General features: G+C 50.4%; 1 long non-coding RNA gene across 1 annotated transcript; it reads left to right on the plus strand.

Annotated features, from left to right (window-relative positions):
• The first annotated feature begins 2,584 nt into the window (after positions 1-2,584).
• LOC122234170 lies at positions 2,585-5,898 on the plus strand. Its single transcript, XR_006211946.1, has 4 exons — positions 2,585-2,709; positions 2,899-3,016; positions 4,208-4,316; positions 4,634-5,898. It is a non-coding gene; the product is annotated as an uncharacterized LOC122234170 (long non-coding RNA).
• The last annotated feature ends 4,497 nt before the right edge of the window (positions 5,899-10,395 follow it).

Below are 10,395 nucleotides of genomic sequence, written 5' to 3' on the forward strand. Positions count from 1 at the left end.
CTCAGCCGATTAAGTGTCTGACTCTTGGTTTCATCTGAGGTCATGATCTCATGGTTTGTGGGTTCCAGCCTCGCATTGGGCTCTGCACTGTTGGCACGGAGCCTGCTTGGGATTCTCTCTCCCCCTTTCTCTAAAAAAAAAAAAAAAGAAAAAAGAAAGAGAGAGAACATGAATTGGAGAAGGTGACTGACTTCTTATACTTCATCTTCTGATTCTGTCTTCCAGTCCTGGTGTTTTGCTGAAAAGCCACTCTACCTGTCCTTCCTGCAGGGTGGGAAGCTCCCGTTGACATAGTCACGAGGTCCTAGGGGCAGCCTATGTCTCTCCCAATGGAAGGATGGTGTTTCGTGGCCAACCATAATTCAACTCTTTGCACAGGTCAAGGATGCTGCGGTATAAAGCACAAACATTTTTGGAGAAGACTTTCCCTGAAAGAGAGATGACTCTATGGTGAATTAGACCCACAGGACAGTGGGGAATGTTACGTAGATTTTCTGATGGCTCTTGGAGCAGGGTCTGTTAGTGCTCTTACCTGACAAAACCAAAGGGGCTGGGGAGGGACAGAGGGCCAGTGCAGGGTGTGGCCTCACGGTCCAGGCTTTTTCTCTCAGTGTCCAAGACCTTGGCCTCCGCTTTGGATGGCGATCTTGATCCTATGCTTCCTTATCAAGTGGGATGTTGTCCTCCCCATACATGTGGGGACGGTGTGGAGGCTGGGAGGTCATTCCTGGCACCTCCCAGCAAGGGGCAGGGAAGTGAAATACAAATAGAAAATACTGGGGTGCCTAGGTGGCTCAGTTGGTTAAGCGGCTGACTCTTAGTTTCAGCTCAGGTCATGATCTTACGGGTTTCGTGGGTTGGAGCCCCACATCGGGCTCCACACTGACTGGGATTCTCTGTCTCCCTCTCTCTCTGCCCCTCCCCTGCTCATGCTGTCTCTGTCTCTCTCAAAATAAGTAAACTTCAAAAAAAAAAAATGGAAAATACCAATTGCCAAAGCCAAATTCTTTGGGGCCGTGTGGACTGTGCCTGAAGGCTCCACGTCTGCGGGCTAGCACATGGAGGGCCAGTCTGTGCACTCATCCAGAAACCAAAGCCCTCTCAATGAGGATGAGGCCGGCCAGCCTCTTTCTCCTGCCACGAGACTCCGTGATTTTGCCTCCCATCCTGTGCTTTGTTGTAGGAGAGGGGGCCAAGTGGAGCGGGGAGCCCGCAGAGGAATGGCATCTTGCCCTTGTTTGTCGAGCACCCTGTTTGTTTCCCACACAGAACAATGACCTCTCTCGGAAGCCCGTGCTTTCCAACTTCACCGAGGGTTACTTTGCAGCCCTGATTCCTCCCCTGATTATCTTGAAGCCTGTCAAGCTGTAAGGTTCTCCCTCTCCTCTTTGCTCTTTCTTCCTAATAGACATGAAACAGTCCAGTCAATAATATTTTACTTGTCTTCCCACTGCGTGTCTCTTCTTCTGATCAGTTTAGGCGGGTTTGACTGCAGAAAGTCAGAAGGGAGGTTAAGATCTGAAAAGTTCAGCCAAATGTTATCAGCCTCAGAGATGTTGCTAAGGGAAAGGCCCCCCAGCCCTTGGCGACCGGAGCCAATAATAGCTGCGATTCGCTGATAGCATCAACGCCTGTCAAAGAGCCAGGCGTTTGCGGTTCGTCTGTAAACGCAAACACCTGTATCCAGTCAAGCTATGATGGTTATCCGCTCTTTCCCTGTCATTCCCATTGGTTCCTTGAAGGGGCTGCCAGGATGTTCTAAGCTGTGAGTTGATTTATAAAGTGAAGGGTCTCTCCGAAACTTTGGCACGGATGGGGAAATTGACTAACGCGCGCCTCTCCTTCGGGGGGTGACAAGGCGTTTTGACAACGGTTAAATCGACAGTCTCTTTTAATTGCATTTTTGAACCCGTGGCACCAACCGCCCGAGCTGTGGGAAACGGGGGCTGAGGCGGCTTATACTGCCCCAACAGGCCCCCCTCCAGAGGACGCTTGGTACTCGTTTGAGATCTTTGTGTGTGATGAATTAGATCAAAGTGACTAATAAATAGTGTCCGTGGAAGCTCTTCAGAGCACAGTCTACACATAGCTGAGATACTTTCGAGATTGAACAGGCAAGGTTCAAACTGTGAGATGAAGGCGCAGACGGCCATGGGTCGACCCATCCAGCCGGGGCGTCAGGCCATCCTCAGTGGAAGCCTCGTTGGCTTCGGTGCTTGGGTCATCAGCCACGGTGACCCGGGGCCGAGAGGGGCCTCGCGGTCACGTCGCACCACCTGCAGGCTGCGCCCTCTGCCCCTCCACGCGGACGCTTTCCCGGGACACACGCTCGCCGAGGAGCTCCGCCCACTTCCGCTCGCAGGGTCCGAGCGCGCTTGCGCTCGGGTTCCACCGGGGTGAGCTGCCCAGCACAGCGGGGGGTGAGGGCGTGGCTGTCAGTCGGCTCCACCCTCTCCTCCACGTGGTCGTCTGCACGTGACTGTTCATGTGGCACATCCTGTCCCCTATGTTTGCTCATCGTGTGTCGTCCGCAGCTCGCTGCTGGGGAGGGACGGGGAGCGGATAAAGGATTGGGGGACTGGGTCAGAGAGGGGCGTCCAAGGATCGTGGCTGAGGGCAAGTGTCTGGAACAGGCTGGCCTCTAGCTACCATGTGCTTGATCCATGTCCTTCTCACACCTCGGCGAGCTGCTGCAAAAAATGGATAAAGGTGGTTGGCACTGTGCTTGTTGTGAGGATTATAGGGGCTAATGTATTAGAATGAATAATAGAAAAAATGGACCCACAAAAATGGCGGTTTCTTCAGGCAGTAATACGGGAAGCATTAGCAAGACACGCAGTGCTGGTATTAGCTAGCGGTTTGTCCTCCACCTGATAACTGTCACCGTCCAACTTCCAGCCTAGGCCTCCAAGGGACGAAAACTCTAACTTGGACCTGAGATTCATGAAAGACCTCAGATGTCCACATGACATCAATTTGGAGCAAGAAGAAAAAAAAAAAAACAAACCAACCAACAGTGAGTTAGTTAATAACATCCAAACCAACTCACCTGCATAACACTCCACAGAGGCATCTCAGGCTCCCCTTGAAAGCCCGGGGCAGGTGGGTGGCTAATTTGACCAACCTCAAGGCCGGCTTCCATGCTGTGTAGCCTTTGGATCCGTGTGAAGGTGCCCATGATACTCTATGGTTTGTTTTTGTATTTATTTATTTATTTATTTATTTATGTATGTATTTATTTTTGAGAGACAGAGCACATGAGCAAGGGAGGAGCAGAGACAGAGAGAGGATCCAAAGCAGGCTCTGTGCTGACAGCAGAAAGCCTGATGCGGGGGCTCAAACTCATGAACCGTGAGATCGTGATCTGAGCCACAGTCTGATGCTCAACTGACTGAGCCACTGAGCACCCCATCTGTGTTTTATTATTTTTTTAATTTTTTTAACGTTTATTTACTTTTGAGACAGAGAGAGACAGAGCATGAACGGGGGAGGGTCAGAGAGAGAGAGGGAGACACCGAATCTGAAACGGGCTCCAGGCTCTGAGCTGTCAGCACAGAGCCCGACGTGGGGCCCGAACTCACGAACCGTGAGAGCGTGACCTGAGCCGAAGTCGGACGCTTAACCGACTGAGCCACCCAGGCACCCCCCTATCTGTGTTTTAAAGGATTGCAGGCCTGATGCTTCTCAGGGCTATGAGGTTAAAAAAAAAAAATCCAAAACTTTGACTTTGGTTTTTTGCCTACGAAGGTCAGGGTATACTGGTTGTATACTTTAATTGTTCCCCTATATTTTAATTAAAAATACAAGGACTGCCAGGGGACTGTGCACTGGCAACATAGGCTAGGGGGGGTGGATGTCATACCATGTTGGAGATTCAGGTGAAACACTGTTTCTGGCAAAACAGCTGGGGCTGACTGGCAAACTTTGTAGAAGTTGCTGGATTGGAGCTGTCTACCATACCTCTGTGCAGGGAGGGTTTGCTCTCTCTGCCCATTGTTGTTCGATCCCTTGACTCAGGCCCTCATTATTCCCATTAGCATCGTCTGGAAGCCCTCAGCCTCCTGGTACGAGGTGGATTCGCTCTCCACTATAAAACTTTGAGGCTGTTGGATTTGCGTGTTTTTGGGAAGCTTAAACTAAAGACTTAAATGTTAACGGAAGTGACAGACTCGACCCCTTTAATACACACAGTTTCATTTCATTCCAGACGAGCATAATTCCTTTACAGAAGTATGATTTGAGAGGGAAGGGCCGGGAATGTTCCAAGCTGTGGATTTGCTGCACGAGGGTGGATGTGCCTGGGAGCAGCTTGGAAAGTAGGTCTCTAGGGATGGGAGAAGGGGACTTTTGACCAAGGCGGGTGCCCCCACTCACGTCCAGAGCGAGCCAGCTTCCCGTGAGGGGTGTATTTAAGTGGCAGGGCAGCCCTGCCTTACGTTAGCTAATAAGGGGGTGACGGAGTATAGCAAGAACAGCCCATACTTGAAAAATATTTTTTCATACTTGAAAAATAGACTTTTATTTTTCAGATCTTTCAATTAATACCAGTTTCTAAAGCTAACCTGGAGCTATAAGTAATTAACACATCATTAATATTTATTCTGTGGCTGATAATTTTCTTATTTTTTTTAAGTTGGCTCTTGGGGGAATTTCAAGCCCAGCCCGGGAAGATTTGCCATGCAGGTGAGGGACCACACAGGGGCGGCCACCTGGAACCTCCGGGCCACCGCTCCTGCTGTCGCCTGCTCGCAGGGCCTCCCCCCGCCCGGAGGATGCAATCTCCCACGCCAGAGTGGAAGTCACAGCGGCTGCACAGCACCTTGGCGGACCCTCCCACAGCTGTAGAAAGTACACGGCTCTCCTTCCCAGAACCGGTCTCCTCGAGAACTGACCTTTGAGACCACGTGCTCCGTAGTGTCTCGGTTTTGCTTGGTTAAACATGGAAAAATGTGCCTTTGGATAGAAGCGGCATCCCTTCTCCGATGCATTGCTGGCCGGTTTACGGGCCTCGTGGCTCTGCGTTAGGAGTTGAGTGATGCCTGCTGGTGCACGAGGCACCGCCTCCCTAACCACGAGGAAGGGGCACCATCCCCTCGAGTCCCCCGGCATCTGTTGGGAAATAGCTTCCTTTGTGCCAGACGAATGAATGTTCTCCATATTTCTCACAAAAGGAAAAGGGTTGCATGACGGAGGTTAACATAACAATCTTCTCTTATTACAATGATTTATGTGTGCATAACTTCAGCGGCGGAATGTCATCTAGGAGGTCTTTAATTGGCAGACTTCAGGGACCACAGAGGGAGATGACAGAGAGAGCTCTGGAGAAATGAGAGTGTCGGCTGCCATTCCTGGCTCATCCCCACGGAGAGGTCTAAATAAATCTCAGGGGGAAGGCAGTCAACTTTTAAACTTTTTATTAACCTGATCCCTGCTAATGAAATACAAAGGGGAGGAGATGATCTCCGACTTCAGATGATTTGGGTCTCGTGATGCGGCAAATGACTGCCTAGGGTTCTCGAGACGACGGAACATGAGTCCTCTGGCAATTTTCGTTCAAAGACAACAATATCGCACTTTGCAGTGATTGTGACTTCAATGAGTCACTGGGTCTCATCGTGCCACATAGGATACGATCCTGTATTTTGGGGGGATGTCAAAAAATGTATTTTCTCTTGTGAAAATATTGTAAGCCCTTGGAAAAAAGGCGGTGTTTCAAAACAGAGTCGTTTGCTGCCTTTGGCCCTGTGGGGCATTTCCGGGAGGAGGCTTGGCCCCACTCCGGGGTTGCTGGCTGGTTTAGAGGTAAGGAGGCTGCAGCCCCGGGGAGGGGCTTTGTGGACAGCCTGTTCCAGTGTCCGTGTCACTTTTAGGAATGCTGCGGTCTTTCTGAAATCATGATGGGTGACTTTGTTTTTTTTTTTTTTTTAAACTTTTTTTTTCAACGTTTATTTATTTTTGAGACAGAGAGAGACAGAGCATGAACGGGGGAGGGTCAGAGAGAGGGAGGCACAGAATCCGAAACAGGCTCCAGGCTCCGAGCTGTCAGCACAGAGCCCGACACGGGGCTCGAACTCACAGACCGCAAGATCATGACCTGAGCCGAAGTCGGCCGCTCAACCGACTGAGCCACCCAGGCGCCCCTTTGATGGGTGACTTTGGAAACATCTGTGTTTATATTCCCTCAGAGGTTGCCGGGGCCTTTCTAGGCATTGAACTCCACCACCTGTGACTCAGTAGTTCCCAAACCGGGGGCCAGGCTCCTTCATGGAACACCGGGCTTTTGACAGAGGTCTGACAATTTATAAACTTTCATTTCCGCCCCCCCCTCCCCAAATCCTAGTGTGCCAAAAAATACAATGTCTTCAAGATGGATTTCCCCCAAAGCCGACCTCATTAACAAGAATGGGAGTGCAAGCTGTTTATTCGACTGGTGATCCCAGGACGCACTGACAGGTAGAGGTAGGGAAGGGAGGTGTGATGGTTAATTTTACGTGTTCACTTGGCTGGGCAAAGTGCCCAAATATTTGCTCAAACGTTATTCTGGGGGCACCTGGGTAGCTCGGTTGGTAAAGCGTCCGACTTTGGCTCAGGTCATGATCTTACTGCTCGTGAGTTCGAGCCCCGTGTCGGGCTCTGTGCTGACAGCTCGGAGCCTGGAGGCCGCTTCGACTTCTGTGTCTTCCTCTCTCTCTCTCTGCCTTTCCCCCACTCATGCTCTGTCTCTCTCTCAAAAATAAACCAACATTAAAAAAATTATTCCGGATGTTTCTGGATCTTTACTATTTAAATGTGTGGAATTTGCGTAAAGCAGACTGCCATTCATAGTGTGGGTGGGCCTCATCCAATCAGTTGAAGGCCTTGGGTACAACAAAAGACTGAGCTCCCCCAAGCAAGAAAGAATTTTGCCAACAGGTGACCTTTGAACTTGAGCTGCAGCACTGGGTATTTCCTGAGTCTCCAGCCTGTCAGCCCACCCTGTAGATTTTGAACTGGCCAGCACCCATACCACAAGCCGATAAATTTCTCTCTCCATATATACATACATATCCTATTAGTTCTGTTTCTCTGGAGAACTCTGGCTGATAGAGGAGGTTGTTAGTCCTGGTCTCTGGCCTGGAAAGGGAAGAGAAGGAAGCCGATGCCGGCTAGGTTAGTGAGCAGGTTTCTGCTTTGGGCAGTGGGGGCTCAGTCAGATGGGAACTCCAGGAGAGTGTAAAACAAGCCCGAGGGGTGTTCCCACTGAGTGGGGAGATGGCTGGAGTGTTAACCCACCAACTTCTATGCCACTGGCAGAGCACTGTCCTGGGAGCATTAACTCTCTGGCACCTGCTTGCAGCAAAAAACCCTTGGCCCCCGTACTAGCACTGTGACCACGAAGAAATACGGCAGGCCACGGGAGAGCTACGTTCCAAAGACGGCCATGTTGGGTCTATAAAACTTGATGCTCAAAAAACCTTTATCCTTCAAAATGATAGACTTCTACCTTTGGTGGTGGTGGCTTCTGCAGTTCAGGAATGCAAGGAATGTATTACTGGGTATATCTTTATGATACGAAAGATTCCATGTGTGACTTTGCCATAGCTTAGTTTTGCCTTGGTTTGGCCCGTTGGTCAGTACGCTTTGGATGCAGGTGAGTGGGAGGGAAAGACAGATAGAATCTGTTGATGATTCATCCACACGCTTGGCACGTGTGAGGACCCAGAGAAGAGTTAAACCCAATGTTGTTTGTATCTAGAGGCCCCGGGGTGCATGTCTTGAAGGATATAGTCCTTAGTTGAAGGCAATACTTAGTTTCTTCTCTGTAGGTAAACTGTTTTCCTGCTAATTTCCAAATACGTGCAACTAAGTGAGCTCGGGCTCCACCATCTCTTAAACTGACTCTTGTTTCTCAGTCCTGCGTTTCTTCCCTTCCCCAACCCAGAACCCTGGGGTCAGCTCTGACCCTTTCCTGCCATTCTAGAGAAGCAGTCATAGCATCCCATTCTTTCTTCCTTTGAAGGATCTCTCCATCCTTAGAGCCTTGACTGTTGTTACTATTTGAGAGGAAGATAAGGCTACTAGCCCACGTTGTGCATTAAAAAGGTTCCTTTGCCTGTAGCTCAGATGTTTTAGGGGTCTACCACGGGGAAGGTAGGCTGTTTGCCTGCCCGCATCTCTGGGGTAATGGCTATACGGTGCCTACCTGTGAACGACTTGAAATAGCTCATGCATAATAGTGGGTAAAATGCACCCAGAGTAATCATTTCACACGTTTAACAACCGATGTGCCAACAGGACCGCCAGGCTCTGCCTCGACAAGCTCCAAAGGGTGCCATCTTTTCATGATCTTGTGGGCTGGGGGAATGAGCCCTTTAAAACTCAAAGTGGTTTGGGTGTTCTAATGGCCCTTGCTTTCCTTTTGTAAAAACCCGTGTGTCTGTGGGGCTTGTGTGCCAGTACTCACAGGGTGACAGCAGTGATCAGAAACATAATTTTCAATATTTATGATTGAAAATGTAATTTAGAAATGAAGGAAAGGGCACTTGTTCCTCCTTAGCTTGAAGTGAAATCATTGTTTTGAGACGTGTTCGCTATACAGTTAATCTGGCCAGTGTAATTTACCACACCGTGGCTGAATTGTAAGTCTCGTGCTCTATTCATCAAATAAGAATTATTTGTGCAAAATGCATATGAATTAGTAGGCGTTGTGTGGAGCCGTGGTGACTTAATTTTAGAAATCTGGAAACGGCTCCACGGGAGGGAGTTTAGTGAGCCGAATCTATGGCAGGTTCCATCAAGGGGTCAACAGGTTAGTTGACCAGAAGTGGGGCTCACGTCAGAGACCCCAGGTCTTTGGGACCTTCTCTCACCTGCCTGTGAGGCACAGCTGCCCCTAGCCTCTTTGGACTTGATCACGGGATGTCAAGAAACTTAAAGGAGAAAACCTGTGTCATGCTGAGGCATGCAGTTTTGGATTGCACTCTGTGTGTGTTTAGCTTTTTATTCTGAAATAATTTAAGATGCACAAAAAGCCTAAAAACAGCAGTGTCAGTCCCTGTGAATTCTTACGCCAGCTTCCCCCAACGACGAGATCTTATGTGACCACGGTGCATTGTCAAAACCAGGAATTGACAAGGGCACAACGCTGTTAACTATGCTGCAGACCTTGCTTGGATTACCTGTGTAGGTTCTTAAATTGCACTGGTCGCCAGCATTTCACAGTCGGGGGAGGTCACACGGAAGGCAGACTTGTGCACACTGAGCCTGTGTTCTGCAAGGAGACAGCCAGCAAGAGCCGCGTACCGGTGGCCCTTCCTGGAGAAGGTACTCTGTGATTTCCTGTGGACTCACCACTCTGTGCTGCATACACCCTACTTCCTTTCCTTTGGTCATTTACTCTGCCGTGCAGGCACATGAGCTGGTGACCCGTGTAATAATTGTGGCAAGCCCCCCAGCAGGATGCTGAGATGCCTTACTACTGGAGGAAGGCTTTCTGCTTTAAGGTGCCTGCTCCCCAGGCTTGCTGTATTTGAAGAGGAGCAGGCTTTCTGCCCACAATACACGGATGTGGTGGACTGCGGGGCCACCTGCTCCCAACGGTGAGGGTGTTCGAGAGACGCGACGTGCTGGTGGCCAGAGTGCAGATGCATGGGATTTTCGCTAAAAGCTCCGGGTATTGCCGCAGGAACGTGCACGTTTTGGGCGTTCGCGGGATCCCTCCCGGGGCATGCTAGCCCTCTGACGGAGCTGCATGGTGTTTTGAGGTTCATGGCCACCCTTTTGCAAAGCAGCGGGATAGGTTTGGGGGCAGGCACACCCTCTCACATTTCTCCTGCGGTGGGCTTCAGTCTGTAAGCAAACTAGGCACTGGATTTTGGTGCCAAGGACACTCTCCTGCCTTTCCGAGGGCAGGGAAGGTGGAGGATTTGATGGGGGTGCCCCGGAAATGCTGTGCCTGGAGAGGTGTCAACAGAACAGGGACCATTGTCTCCTCCCCAAACTCAGTTCAGCCAACACCTGTGGATGCCTGTGATGTACCAGGCTCAGTGGCAGGTGCTGGTGAGGTCACAGATGGATAAGGCACAGCCAGTGTCTCAGAAGGGCTCTGGGAAAGATCCACCTCCGTCACTAATTAGACTGACAACAGGGTACGGTGGGCGGCTTTTGACCAGGACCCGACGAATACTGCACGACGTCAGCGTCTGGGGCTCTGCGTCCAGCCGGCACTTGGAAAGCACGTGCCATCTGCACCACAAAGAAGGGTAACGAAAGCGGCAGGTATTTTCTAGCAGGCTGTGGGGGAAAGAGGCTGGGAGGACGGTGGTGGTGGAAGTGGAGAAGGAGATGAAATGAACATCTGTAAAGCATGACACATAGAATTTCCTTAAGGGTGCCCCCTTCTCCACAGAGCTGCTC

This window comes from Panthera tigris, chromosome E2, assembly GCF_018350195.1.
Source record: "Panthera tigris isolate Pti1 chromosome E2, P.tigris_Pti1_mat1.1, whole genome shotgun sequence".
Lineage (NCBI taxonomy): Eukaryota > Metazoa > Chordata > Mammalia > Carnivora > Felidae > Panthera > Panthera tigris.